Genomic DNA, 13,409 nt, shown 5'->3' on the forward strand with positions numbered 1-13,409 from the left:
TTCTTCCAATTAAGTGATTTTTCTTCAAAGACTTAATCTTTCTTTATGCTTCTCGTACAAATCAGTGTCCTTGTTCAATGTATTTGATAATAAATCCGTTTGATTATATTTTAATATTCATGTAGGGATGCCTAGAGAAGTGACCTTCTTAATCTTTGCCCTGAGAGGTACATGTACTAATAAAATGTGTGTTTTGGTCAAGTGTAAATTGACCTCATTTAAATGGTATCCATATATGATATGATGAATTGTATTCATACCTACGAGGTAATTGAGCTACTGTAATTTGTTTACATGTTTTTGTATATTCTATAATTCGCACTTGCTTCTCGTAGGAGCCACATCTTGCGTATTCTTGATTACATCTATATCTGGCTGGCCATCTGTGATTTCTCTGTAGAATCTCAGCAAGAATCTATGCAAAAGGTCCATCCTTCTTTTATATCTTTATTGTTTTGAATTATCCAATTCTGACTTTAATCTAATTTACTCATACTTAATAAGCTGCATGAAGTGGTTTGATGAATTCTCTGTATTAAAATTTACTGCCTTTATATGTCTGCATCTCATCTGAAATTCAAACTTTCAAGCAATCATGTGATAATATCATACATTATGGAAATTTCTAATTCATGTCAGAGCTTGATGCCAAAATAATAATAGTAGGGAAAGCTTAAGTAGACTTCAGCATTTATGTTTCAGGACTTTCCCAGTTGATTTTTCGGCTGCTGGCTCAATATTGAACATAACTGCCGTTGTTTGTTGGGATCTGATAGCTTTCCAAAGATCAAACTTAAAAACTGCTCTATGTTGTTTTCATTTTCATGCCACCGTGTAGACTCTTATAGGGAATTCCTCCATTACTCGGACTCTCCATTGTTGTCCTTATACGGGTGCGGATATAGGATCCGAGTCGGATCCTTCTTATCAAAACTGGACACTTTACCTTGTAGCATCCTAGTTTAAAACAAAAATTAAGGTCTCCTTGCTACTTGTTTGTAGAAATCAAGGTCCTTAAAAGACTTGTTTCTATGTTATTTTTTTATCTTTAAGCTACAATTTAAAATGCATAATTATGTGTATGATTTTTGTATAGTAGACTCTATTTTCATGAATGTAGAATACACAGTCTATATAAAGTTTTAGTTGTTTTGTATTAAGCTTACATGCTAAGTCCCTGAACCTGTGTCTCATTTTTGGATCCATGTCTAAGAATCCTAATTATATCAAAATTAACTAATTAGAATCCGACTCTTGGATTCGTGCCCGTGTCAGATACCCATACCTGAGTCCGGGTAACATAGGGGAATTCTGAAATATACTTAAGAAAGTATCCAATGAATGCAACGCATGCCACAAGTTGCCTCTAAGATATTGAACAGATTCTAAAAAGTCAAGGTGCCAGTAGTGATGTTCAGAGTATAGGTGAAGTTCAATAATCCATCCTCACTAAGGTGTCTTGTCCTAGTCCTATGGTGTTGATGAGATTGAAAGAGTTCATAATTTTAATACTCCCCACCGCATGCAAAAATTAGCCAGTAAATGAGTGCTGCAGTAAGGTTTGACTGAATGCCATATTGTATGTTTCTGAAAAATAGCTACAAATGTGTTTTTAAGTGGGAATTTCAATTTGTCAGTGTTTCATTAGTTAAGGTTGACTAATCAATTGATGTGTTTTATTTACCACATTGAGAAAGAAGTACATGATGTCTTACATACGTGAAACACCGTGCCCTTACTTTCCGACCTTTTTTAATAGTTAGCTTTAGCCTGTTTTTTCATGTATCATATATGTTACAAAAAGAATGTGGAAGTAAGAAAAGTAATTCCTAAACCTTACAAAACCTTCATGCAAAAATGGAGCTTCATAAGAAATTTGCACCACAGATTGTGTTGCATTGCTCGGAAAGAAACAGCAAACAGCTAATATGTCTCAATATATATGTATACCCTCTTTGCCAGATAAAGCTCAAGAGTTTCTCTCTCCAAGGTTATTGTTGCATGCCTTCATATAATGCATTGATATACAAAAACAAATGGATTAATAATACATCGGTCTTTCTAATGTGTGCCCAAGGGCACACAATAAGCACCAACTTTCATGAGAATGACTTGTTTTGATTGGTGGAATTGATGTGAATGCAGGGGGGCCATTTACATTTATTATCCATCCACCAATCAAAAGTTAGAATTCTCATGGGAGTTGGTGACTATTGTGTGCCCTTGGGCACATCATAGAAAATTCGATAATACATTATGTTCTTAGCCGACAAAGCTGATGATACCTTTCAATTTTTTTGATGGATTGTCAATATAATGCACCAGCTGCATCACTAGGCAATTTATATAGACACTCATGTTTTAACTTGAATATCTATCATATTTATATTTAACAAAAGCAATTTGCTGTAACTATTTTGAGGCAATTTCATTCCACTTATAGTTATTTTTTTTTATGGGATTTCAACCTGTAGCAAGGGTATGTTTGCTGATATACAATGCACCCAAGGAATATTAAAACCACAAATCTAAGTTCCACTGCTGCTTCTTATCTACCTACCAACTTTAGAACAGTTTGAAAGCAGTTTTTACGTTATTTCTTTCTATTCTTCATTTAAATTGGTGATGTTTTCTGCGAGATTAAGCTTTTTAATTGTAAAAAAGGTGCATCTCTTTTTCTTCTTTCACTTGTATCTTTATTTGGATTTTTCTTTGTTTCTGTTCAAGTTCATTGTAAAAAGACACCCCCTGCCGGTAATTGGATGTTTATCTTTTATATAATCCTGATAAATATGTGTACAGATTCATATAGAAAGTCAATTTGTTTTATAGCTTATTTTTTAATCTATTTAATAAGCCAGCACGGTGAAAAATTTCGTGAGACATTTTATCACCTGTAAAAAGACATTCTTGCCCTTTTCCCGGTTTTGTATTTCGATCCCTGCTATTGTCATCTATAACCAGGTTTCATGTCTGGAGAAGTAAAATATGAGGATCGGCAGTTCTAAGCGTTATAGATTATAGATTGGAAGAGTCTGTGAATTATGTCATCTAGTCCCATGTTTTCTCCTCCTTTTATCTTGTTTCTCACAAAATGAATTCCCTCAACCTCATAATTTTGTTATTACTGTTCCTGTGGAGTTGCAATTGCTTGATTCTAGCATTCGGTTGACGCAACTCTTTCAAATTGTGCAAATTTAGGGGCTGGTATTGTATTAGGATTTTTAATAACTTTTATTGACTTTTAAAATCTAGGTGTATTCAATTACAACTTTTAAATACTCTTTAAAAGTAAGGGGGTATTGTATCAGGATTTTTAAAAAGTCTTTCAAAGTTTTAGGTATTGAATTACAACTTTTAAAAAGTTATTAAAAGTTAGTTGTTATTCAATATATCAATGACTTTGGTGGAAAAATATAATTGATAGATTTTTAATGACTTTCTATGTAAAGTTGCATATATTTTTTCAGAAAATTGTCAGGCCATATTTGAAAAAATTTGACATGACTTTATCTTCCCTCAATTAACCGGTCGCTCCAACCTAGGGTTCATCACCTATAAACCAAGCAGAGCAGAAAACACCTAAAAACCAAGCAGAGCAGAAAAAACAATGTGATCTGTGCGTGGATTTATCTACGGATGAGGAGGACCAGAAGTTGCAGTCTGATGCCAGATTCATGTTTGAAAATTCTACTGGAGATGCTGGTGCTGCACCAGATTTTTCGGAGGATGCTTATGAAATTCCTGACCCTGAATTTTATAATTTTGATGGCAAGAAATCCCTTGAAAAATTTGAGATTGGTCAGGTCTGGGCTTTGTACTCTGATGTGGATGGCATGCCGAAGTACTATGGCCGGATAAAGAAGATTGATCTATTGCCACAGTGTAAATTGCATGTGGCGTGGCTCGATGTTTGTTCAACATCTAATGACATAATGCAGTGTAATGACAAAAAGATTCCAATCACCTGTGGGAGATTTCAGCTTAAAAAGTTGAAACCGAGTGAATACACCAGCACTGCTCCCTTTTCTCATCAGGTAAGAGCAAGAGTAGAAATAAGAGGTAAGAAAGAAGAATATGTCATACTTCCTAGAAAAGGAGAGATTTGTGATTCACAATTAACATTATGTTTATAAATGTGATTCAATAAACATTATAATAGTATATATAATACAGCAATAATATCTTGTACTCGATTTTGTAGTCGTTAGATTTGTGAACATACACCCAACTTGGGTATAGCAGAAGATCGAGAGGGTATAGCAAAAGGTCTAGACGGTTTCAGAAAGACTATTTATGATTTTAATAAAAGTCTATTAAAATATTTCAAAGTCATGAATTTGTAAAAAAAAGTCTATTAAAATTTTTAAAAGTCATTGTCTCAGAAGTCATGAATTGTTTTTGAAAATCTTAAGAAGTCAAAGAGAGTCATTAAAAGTCTATAAAATCCATTAAAGTCATCCTCCCAAAATTTGTCATTAAAGGTTATGATACAATACCGGCCCTTATTCTATGTGAAAACATATATACATAGTTACGGAAGTGATAAACCCATATCTTACCCCCACGACTTAAAACAGACCACAAGAACATTACTTGACCCTCGTTACTTTGTGGTGAAAGAAATCCCTAGTAGATTGATTTTGGTAGAAAGTTGGAAAATGTGTGGGGGACAAAAAACATATACCGGGGGAAAATTGGTTTTTAATTGTTGCTCTTAATTACTTTCAAACATATATGCACATCTATATGCAGTTTCAGTAGCGAACATATATGCACACATTAACACTGTTTGGGTGTTTAAATTGCCAAGTGTTGCAGATTTTTTCCTGGCCAGAAATAACAACAAAGGCTGGCTAGACAACACATAATAGTGCTTGTAAAAGTAAGTATTGGAAATGTATGATTTAGTTTGCATTACTTACCCATCGACTTCCCTTCACCTTTAACTTTATTATTATTTTGTTTTCTTCCTTAAAAATTTTAAATTTGTATTTTTCCTTAGAATATAGTTAATTAGTAATTAGGCTAAAATTATGGTCAGTTATGAAAAATAAAGCTTGGTTATCGTGCTATTTAATTACTCTCTCCATCTCATAATGTGTCTTGTTTGTAAATATCACACATATTAAGAAATATTAGATGTGGTATTTTGTCTTTAAATTTATTCTTTTCAATGCATATAATCAGATAAGAATCCACCTCTATATTCTGTCAATCTCAATCTTGACTTTAATTCATTTTCTCGGTAGTAGTATACTAGTATTTATATACGAAGCAATTAGTATTATGGTTAGTAGTACAGTGAAATCCTCGATATCCTAGCTATATGAGTTATGGCTATTTTGTTGTTTAATTAGTCGACTATTGGGAATTAAAATCAATGAATAATTACATTGGACAACTAACAGGACACATAAAATCGGACTTTTTTTTTTTCTCAAACAAGACACGTAATATGAGATGGAGGGAGTACTATGTGACTATAGTATACTTTCCCAATTTAGAGACCAAAAACTTATCATTGGCCATTTTATTTATATAATGGTGATATTAACTCTGCTGCCAATCCTCGTCAGTCGTCACAACTTCTACCCCACTAATATGTACCTCCTCCGTCCATCCTATTTTTTACATTCTTTTTTACTGCTTGACACACATTTTAAAGTGTATAAAAAGTATTGTTTCATGACTAATTTTAAAATTTCTTTTCTTGAATAAAATATAAACTTTTGATTTTTATTCAGAAGAATTGTTTAAAAATAATAATTTATGAAACTATATATAGGAGCCTTAAAATGTGTGCCATTACCTCTCTCAAATGTAAACAATTAGAAGGGACGAAGGGAGTACATTACATATGCCTCCTTTGACTCTTGGTATTTCTTCCACAAGTGACAAATTTAATGTAACTACTCCTTCAGCCCACTCGGCTAGTTAGTGTTGACTATAAACCCTTTACCAGGTACGAATGTGTTGATTTTAACAGCTGGTTATAACTATTTTTGGTGTAGGAGTCAGACCGGTGTTTGTGGCTGAGTTTTTTCTTTGGTTAGTGTTTTGGCTTGCATCAATTACTTTGCTCGAGCACTGTTATATATATTCATTTTTTTCCCTCTCATTTCAAAGGCTTTAGCTGGTCATTCTCTTTTAAAAATGGGACTTTATATGTGTTTGTGTATTTCTATCTATATGTGTAGCTATATGAAGCAATTGCAAGAGTAGATTTTAGCCTATGTGTGTAAGTACCGAGAGCCTATAAATCTGTTATAAGATCCCAAACACAATTTTTGGGCTAATTCTGATCTTATATTGCAAACCTTAAGCAAGAAACCATATGCAAGTAACCTGAAAGGTTTCACTATGTCAAATAGCAAGAGCGGATAATTACTCAATAACAACGGGTGCTTAACTACATGCAGGCAATAGGAACAATATGAGTTTCAACTTCAGAGATAGGGCAATTTGCAACTACAGGTAGAATGGAGGTTACCCCTACTTGGATAGTAATCACAAATCATATGAGCTATTGTCTTGCATTCATAACTTTACTTGAACACTATTGCCTTTGTTTTGTTTTTGTCTTTTCATTTCAGAGGCTTTAGTAAAGAAATTTTCTTTAAAAACTATAAATCTGGGTTTTTCCAAGGGACTTTGTATGTGTTTGTTTATTACTCTGTGTATGTTCGGTTGAATCAAGAAATTCCTAGAGCAGATTATAGCCTGTGTGCAAGTACCTAGAGGGTAGAGCCTATTAATCTGTTAGGTACCAAAAACATATTTTGGGCCAATTCTGATTTCATATTGCAATCCATAAGCATGAAACCAATCTCACACAGCCCTAAAGATTCCAAATCTGTCAAATAGCAGGAGTGAATCATCCCTTAAAAACAACGGATCCCTAAATCTACAACTAAATACAAAGGAACAATATGAAATTTAACTTAAGAAATAGGGCAATCTACAACTAAAGCTAGAGATGTGAATTCAGATAGAATTGCAGTCCTAACTAGAAAAATAAGAGGCCGCCCTTCTTGTATGTGAGTATTTACATATCACACTAGTGATCAGGAAATGTTATTGGTGTTCTTGTCTCCTATAAAGAGTAAAAGAATGTCAGGTCTTCAGATGATTTGCTCTGTTTTATCAGGTTTAACTAGGATACCAGGCTGTAATCAAACATTGTATGAGTCTTACATGATGTTCTATATTGTGATGATTTTTCTAATATTGGAAACATATGAAGAGCAGAGGTTTTCGAAAACGTGAAGTAAAATTCAGCTTTTTTTTCTTAGCACATATCTGCCTTTCGTTTGCTATAACAGTCTTCATTATTATAACATGTGTAATTCCGTCATCATAATTTTAACTTCTGGTGATGCCCTGTCCTTAACTTTTTTTGTTAGACGTTTACATTACAATTTACCTTATATTTTAGGCATAAAAATATTTAAAAATTTAGGGGTATATTATTTATAGTTCTTAAGTTTATTTTGATGCATTCGAGCCATGTTAATCTGGTTTTCAACTAAAATTTTACGGACGCCTGTAGTTTTTGAATGAAATGTTACAAAAGTATGAAGGATCACCTGATTAAAAATTAGTGTTCTGTGTAGATTGCTTTCACCATACTTTTTCAGTATCACCTATACAAAGTGATAATGATAAGAGAAGCAATAAAGTGAGTTTGGGAATATAAGCTATAGCCGATGAGAGACAACTCTAACTTAGTGCCAGGAGGTAATTTAGGTCAACCAGTAATAACGTTAAGAAGGCTAGGAGCATTAAAACAAAATCAACTTTAATCGCTTTGGTTTCTTAACGCTATACTACTGCAGAGTAGAGTATTGCAACAGAAAGAGCCAGCTGCTCAGGATTCCCGTACAACAAGAAGCAACATACGACTCTGGAGGTACCTTACAAATATGTCTTGCATATTTTGGTTACCTGTATGCTATTTAAGATAAAGAGATGATATTTAGCAATTTCATAATGATACGATACCCATATGATTTATTCCCAGAAAGTGAAACGTTTGAATATGTAAAGCAGCAGACCGATATAGTGATAAAATGTAAGTTCAACAGGTGTTAAAATGGTATTTAATAGAAAATCCGTGTGACATTATAGCAATCTTTCAATCCACCAAATCAAGTACCTCCCGCTGAAACTTCTCTGCAGGAAATAGCCTGCATTGTGATTCATGCACATATTAAACACTATACTTGCTAAATCAATCAGCAAGATTGTAAAATGTCATCATGTCACATAACTAAAGTCAACTTCGAAACATGTGAAAAAGGTTTCTATGAACTTCTTAAAAACTTACCTCTCATATCCAGTTACTACCCTTGAAATGGAATTTGGTGATAAAATTTCCATTTTTGTCCTTGCCCCTTGGTCTCCGTGTGATCCAGCAATCTCTTGAACTCTCCATCCTCTAGCTCTACCAAGAAGCAAGCTCGGACAAGACAATATCTTGCACCTCATCTTGTCTGTAACGAGCTGATATCTGAGCTTGGGCTGCATATGACACCCCTTGTCTAAAGGGATCACAATCGTAAATCATCCCTCGAGGATAATTTGCTAAGAGAGTATCCAAGGAAAGGGGGCCATCCTCAAAAAATGGCATGCATGCATTAATCGTACACCTCCAGTAGTTGTCCATCACAGGAACGTAGCCGTCAACTCCGTGTCTGAGAAATCTCCTAGCCCATAATCTATCACAATCCTCCTCCAAAGCATACCAATGTAAATACATCTTCTTAAGAAGGTCCTGAGGAAGAGCATTCACGTGACTGACAACATAGGGCATCCAAGCATCCATCCATTTGTCGTCATTCTTGCACAACCGACGAAGTACCAACTGACCATGTGCATCTCGTCGAAAGTAGATGGGAACAAGGTTATGTATCACAAACCCAGCTGGGGTGTTTGTGAGACGAACCTCCACATTCATTATTTTACCTGCAATTATTAGAAATTCACATTCATAAATATACCAACCGTAAATAGAGTATTTTATATTACTAACAAGGCCAAATAAATTTTTGTAAATACAATTAGAAAATTACCTGGAGGTGAACCAGGGCGTAGGACACGAGAAGTCACTGCAGGGCGTAGGACACTAGGAGTCTGTGTAGAACCTACAACAGAAGAAGTCTGTAGAGTCTGTGTAGGACCTACAACATAAGGAACACTTACAAAAGATCTCAGAAGCAGACATGATTTCAATCCCTGTGATGGAATGAATTTCCAAAACATTTGATGCTCCACTATCTCTTGTAAGCGAACTACTGCAGATAGATTATGTGGACCAGCACAGTTTCCATTGTTATCCTTCGATTATTCAATCAGAGGGACATACTTCTTAGCATAAAATAGAAGGCCCCCTGCCTTCTTCTCAACATCACAAAAATCTCTGTTTGGATTCACCGGTGCCCTGCATTTGGAGAGTGAAGGAAACTGCAAAATATAGCAACAGAAAATGACTACTCATAAATGATCTTGAGTCCTTGACAAACGAAGTAGGACACTTATCAGCAACATTTAGAACTCTAAAAAAACAAACAACACTATGTATTTAATTGAGTGGCTGATAAATTTATTATATCAAAACAGAGAGTCATGTAGCAATATTGGTGCATCTTAAACCTCAACACAATTAGCCACAATTAAACAAACCTTACAGCATCATTTCAATACTGACTTGATCAATACATTTCATTTGTCTCTCTCTCTATTTCATTCATTACTTACAGTATATACATACAACTCAGTTTGTAAATCTATCAATTAGTGAATGAGACACGTGTAGAACTCTAATTAGCGAGAGAGAGATATATAGAGATATATATATATATAGAGAGAGAGAGGAAGCGAGAGAGAGGGAGAGGAAGCGAGCGAGAGGGAGAGGGAGCGAGGGAGAGAGAGAGATAGAGAGAGAGAGGAAGCGAGAGGGAGAGAGAGAGAGGATACCTTGAAATGAGCCAGAGTTTTGGCAACGCCATCGTTAACAACAGTGCGACTACGAAGGGCTTTGAATTGACCATATCGAAAACAAATGTCACTACTACAAGAATTAACACAAAAAAGGAAGGTGCAGATTAAGCTAGAAAAGGAAAACTTGGGGAATACACAATAAAGTAAAAGAAAAGCATTCTTCTCATTTCAAGATAACTCCAAACTTACAGCATGCACCTATTATATAATGACAGGACTTAACGGTAGGAAATAACATGGGCCAATAAACAGCTGTAGCCCATAGCCAATAACCGTAGCCCATGCATTGGACCCACTAATTGGAATAATTAACTAACTGCCAAAATAGTAACGACTACTGCATTTTGGATTACTATTGTGACAAACCCCACTCCTTAAGATGATCTTTGGCCCCAAGGATCAAACTTAGGAAACTTCTTACGGATGCTCACCCAGAACTCCCATGTGGCTTCAGCTGGTGTTCCATTAGTCCATTGTACCAGTACCATAGTTGCCGGACTGTTCCCTTTCTTTACCAGTCTCCTATCTAGCACAGCTATAGGCTCCACTTGCAATTCTTCACGCTCATCTATCCCTGGCAGCTCAGTTTGGACAACCTTATCTCTCCCAATGCGCTTCTTTAACTGAGAAACATGGAATACGTTGTGTACCTTGGAGGTGGCTGGTAACTCTATCTGATAGGCCACATTTCCCACTCTTTTCAGTACTCGATACGGACAATAAAACTTTGAAGATAGTTTCTGATTCTTTCGCATTACTACAGACCCTTGTCTGTATGGCTGGAGCTTTAAGAACACCTCGTCCCCAACAGCAAACTGCCTGTCTGATCTCTTTTTATTTGCATACCACTGCATTATCTCCTGGGCTTTCAGTAGGCTTTCCTTGAGGAGATTCTGAACTTGAACACGGTCCTGAACAAATTGTTTGACCCCCACATTTGTAATCCCTCCTCCCTGATAGCTGATAGAGGGTGGTTCTTGATTGTACAACGCCTTGAATGGGGACATACCGATGGCAGAATGGTGGCATGTGTTATACCAAAGTTCTGCCATTAGCAACCAGTTACTCCACATTTGAGGTTTTAGGCCAGTTATACAGCGGAGATACATCTCTAGGCACTGGTTTACCCTTTCCGTCTGCCCATCAATTTGGGGATGGTAAGCTGTGCTCAATTTGACCTGTGTTCCCATGGCCTTAAATAGCTCTTTCCAGAATGAACTTACAAACACTGGATCTCTGTCTGAAATTATTGCTTTCGGGGGTCCATGAAGTTTCACCACAGTATCCAGGACTTTTTGTGCAACCCCAGTTGCTGTGTAGGGATGATTTAATGCGACAAAGTGGCCATATTTGGTGAGCTTATCCACCATCACCAATATAACTTCCTTACCACCAGATTTTGGAAGGCCTTCAATAAAATCTAGTGATATAGTCTCCCATGCACCGTTGGGAATTGGCAGGGGCTGTAGCATTCCTGGAGAAGCAACGTGCTCAACTTTGCAACGTTGGCAAGTGTCACATTCTCGAACAAACCTCATCACATCTGCCTGCAAGTTAGGCCAATAAAACTTTTCTTGGATACGTTTGGCAGTAACTGTTACTCCCGAATGTCCTCCTTCCAGGGAGCTGTGCACATTCTTTATGATGTCATCTCTCATATTATTGCCCGTACCAACATACCAGCATCCATTTTTCATCAACCCACCATTCATCAATTTGAACCCTTGAGGGTGTTGATTGTCTACCATAAGTGCTGTGATTAACTCCTGTGCCCATTTGTCACTGGCTTGGCTACTAATCAGTTCAAGACAATGCATCAGCGACCAAATTATCTTTTCCTCTTTTATATACCACTGTGTAATCATAACCCAGCAACTTTGATAACCACTTGTGTTGAAGTAGAGTGGTGAGTTTCTGCTCCATCAAATGTTTCAGTGCTTCATGATCCGTTTTTATCACAAATTTGTGCCCCAATAAATAGTATGTCCACTTCTGCACTGTCATTATGATGGCCATGAGTTCCTTTTCATAAGTTGACAGCCCCAAGTGTCGATTAGCTAGCACCTTGCTTAAGAATGCAATGGGTTTTCCCTCTTGCATAAGAACTGCCCCCACACCGTTGTAACATGCGTCAGTTTCCAGTATAAATGGCTTGTAGAAATCTGGTATTGCGAGTACTGGTGTTGATGACATAGCAGACTTAAGCTGATTGAATGCTAACTCAGCTTCTGGATTCCATTTGAATGCCCCTTTTTTAAGCAGCTGTGTGAGAGGACGGCTGATGACGCCATAATGAGCTAAAAAACGTCTGTAGTAGCCGGTAAGCCCTAAGATTCCATGAAGAGCTTTCAGTGTCTGGGGTACCGGCCATGAAGTCATTGCCGAGATCTTTTCTTGGTCAGCCTCCACCCCTTTCTGCGAAATGATGTGTCCCAAGTACTCCAAACTGGGTTTTGCAAATTCGCATTTCGACCTCTTAACAAACAGCTGATTTTTCCTGAGTAACTCCAGAACAGCTCGGAGGTGTTGAACATGTGTTTCCTAGGAGGGACTGTAAATGAGTATGTCGTCGAAAAAGACTAGAACACATTTTCGAACATGCTCCTGGAATACTTCATTCATCAGACTTTGGAAGGTAGCTGGAGCATTGGTTAGGCCGAAAGGCATAACCAAAAATTCATAATGGCCTTGATGGGTGCGGAAAGCGGTTTTGGGGATGTCATCTGGATGCACCCGTATTTGGTGATAACCGCTTCTTAAATCAAGTTTAGTAAATACCGTGCTTCCCTTTAGTTCAGACAGGAGCTCCTCAATGATGGGTATGGGGAATTGATTTTTCACTGTAAGAGCATTCAATGCCCTATAATCGATGCAGAGTCTCCATGAATGATTTTTCTTCTTGACTAGTAGTACTGGTGATGCGAATGGAGAGCAACTGTGTCTAACAATCCCACTTTCCAGCATTTCCTTGACTATTTTCTCAATTTCTTGCTTGTGTACATAAGGGCATTTATATGGATTGGTATTGACTGGGTGGCTATCGGGTTTGAGTGGAATTTTGTGGTCATGGTTACGACTAGGGGGTAACCCTGTTGGCTCCGTAAACACATCAGTGTAATCATTAAGCACTTCTTGTATGGGTGGGGAAACAGCCATACCTGTGGTTACTGGTGAATTTTCTACAGCCTTGATTTGAATGAGAAAACAGCAGTCATCCTTCTGCACCCAACGCCTTTTGTCTTCTTCATTTTGTATCTCCACCTGACTTTGGTTCACACAGTGCTTAAGCTCCACTTTCTTTCCTTGTAGAGACACTAATATGCTGCCATTAGCGAAATCAAAAACAACTGGGCTCACTTGCTTCATCCAGTTGACTCCCAAGATAGCATCATAACCCTTGATAGGCA

General features: G+C 36.7%; 1 long non-coding RNA gene across 2 annotated transcripts; it reads left to right on the plus strand.

The window, feature by feature from the left end:
- The first annotated feature begins 182 nt into the window (after positions 1-182).
- Positions 183-8,979, plus strand: LOC108216966 (uncharacterized). 2 transcript variants are annotated; one of them, XR_010291186.1, is made up of 4 exons: positions 183-426; positions 4,822-4,885; positions 6,423-6,477; positions 7,839-8,979. It is a non-coding gene; the product is annotated as an uncharacterized LOC108216966 (long non-coding RNA). The 2 variants fall into 2 exon arrangements; XR_010291185.1 differs by lacking the exons at positions 4,822-4,885; positions 6,423-6,477; positions 7,839-8,979 and adding an exon at positions 703-1,115.
- The last annotated feature ends 4,430 nt before the right edge of the window (positions 8,980-13,409 follow it).

Source organism: Daucus carota, chromosome 4 (genome assembly GCF_001625215.2).
Source record: "Daucus carota subsp. sativus chromosome 4, DH1 v3.0, whole genome shotgun sequence".
NCBI classification, from domain to species: Eukaryota; Viridiplantae; Streptophyta; class Magnoliopsida; order Apiales; family Apiaceae; genus Daucus; species Daucus carota.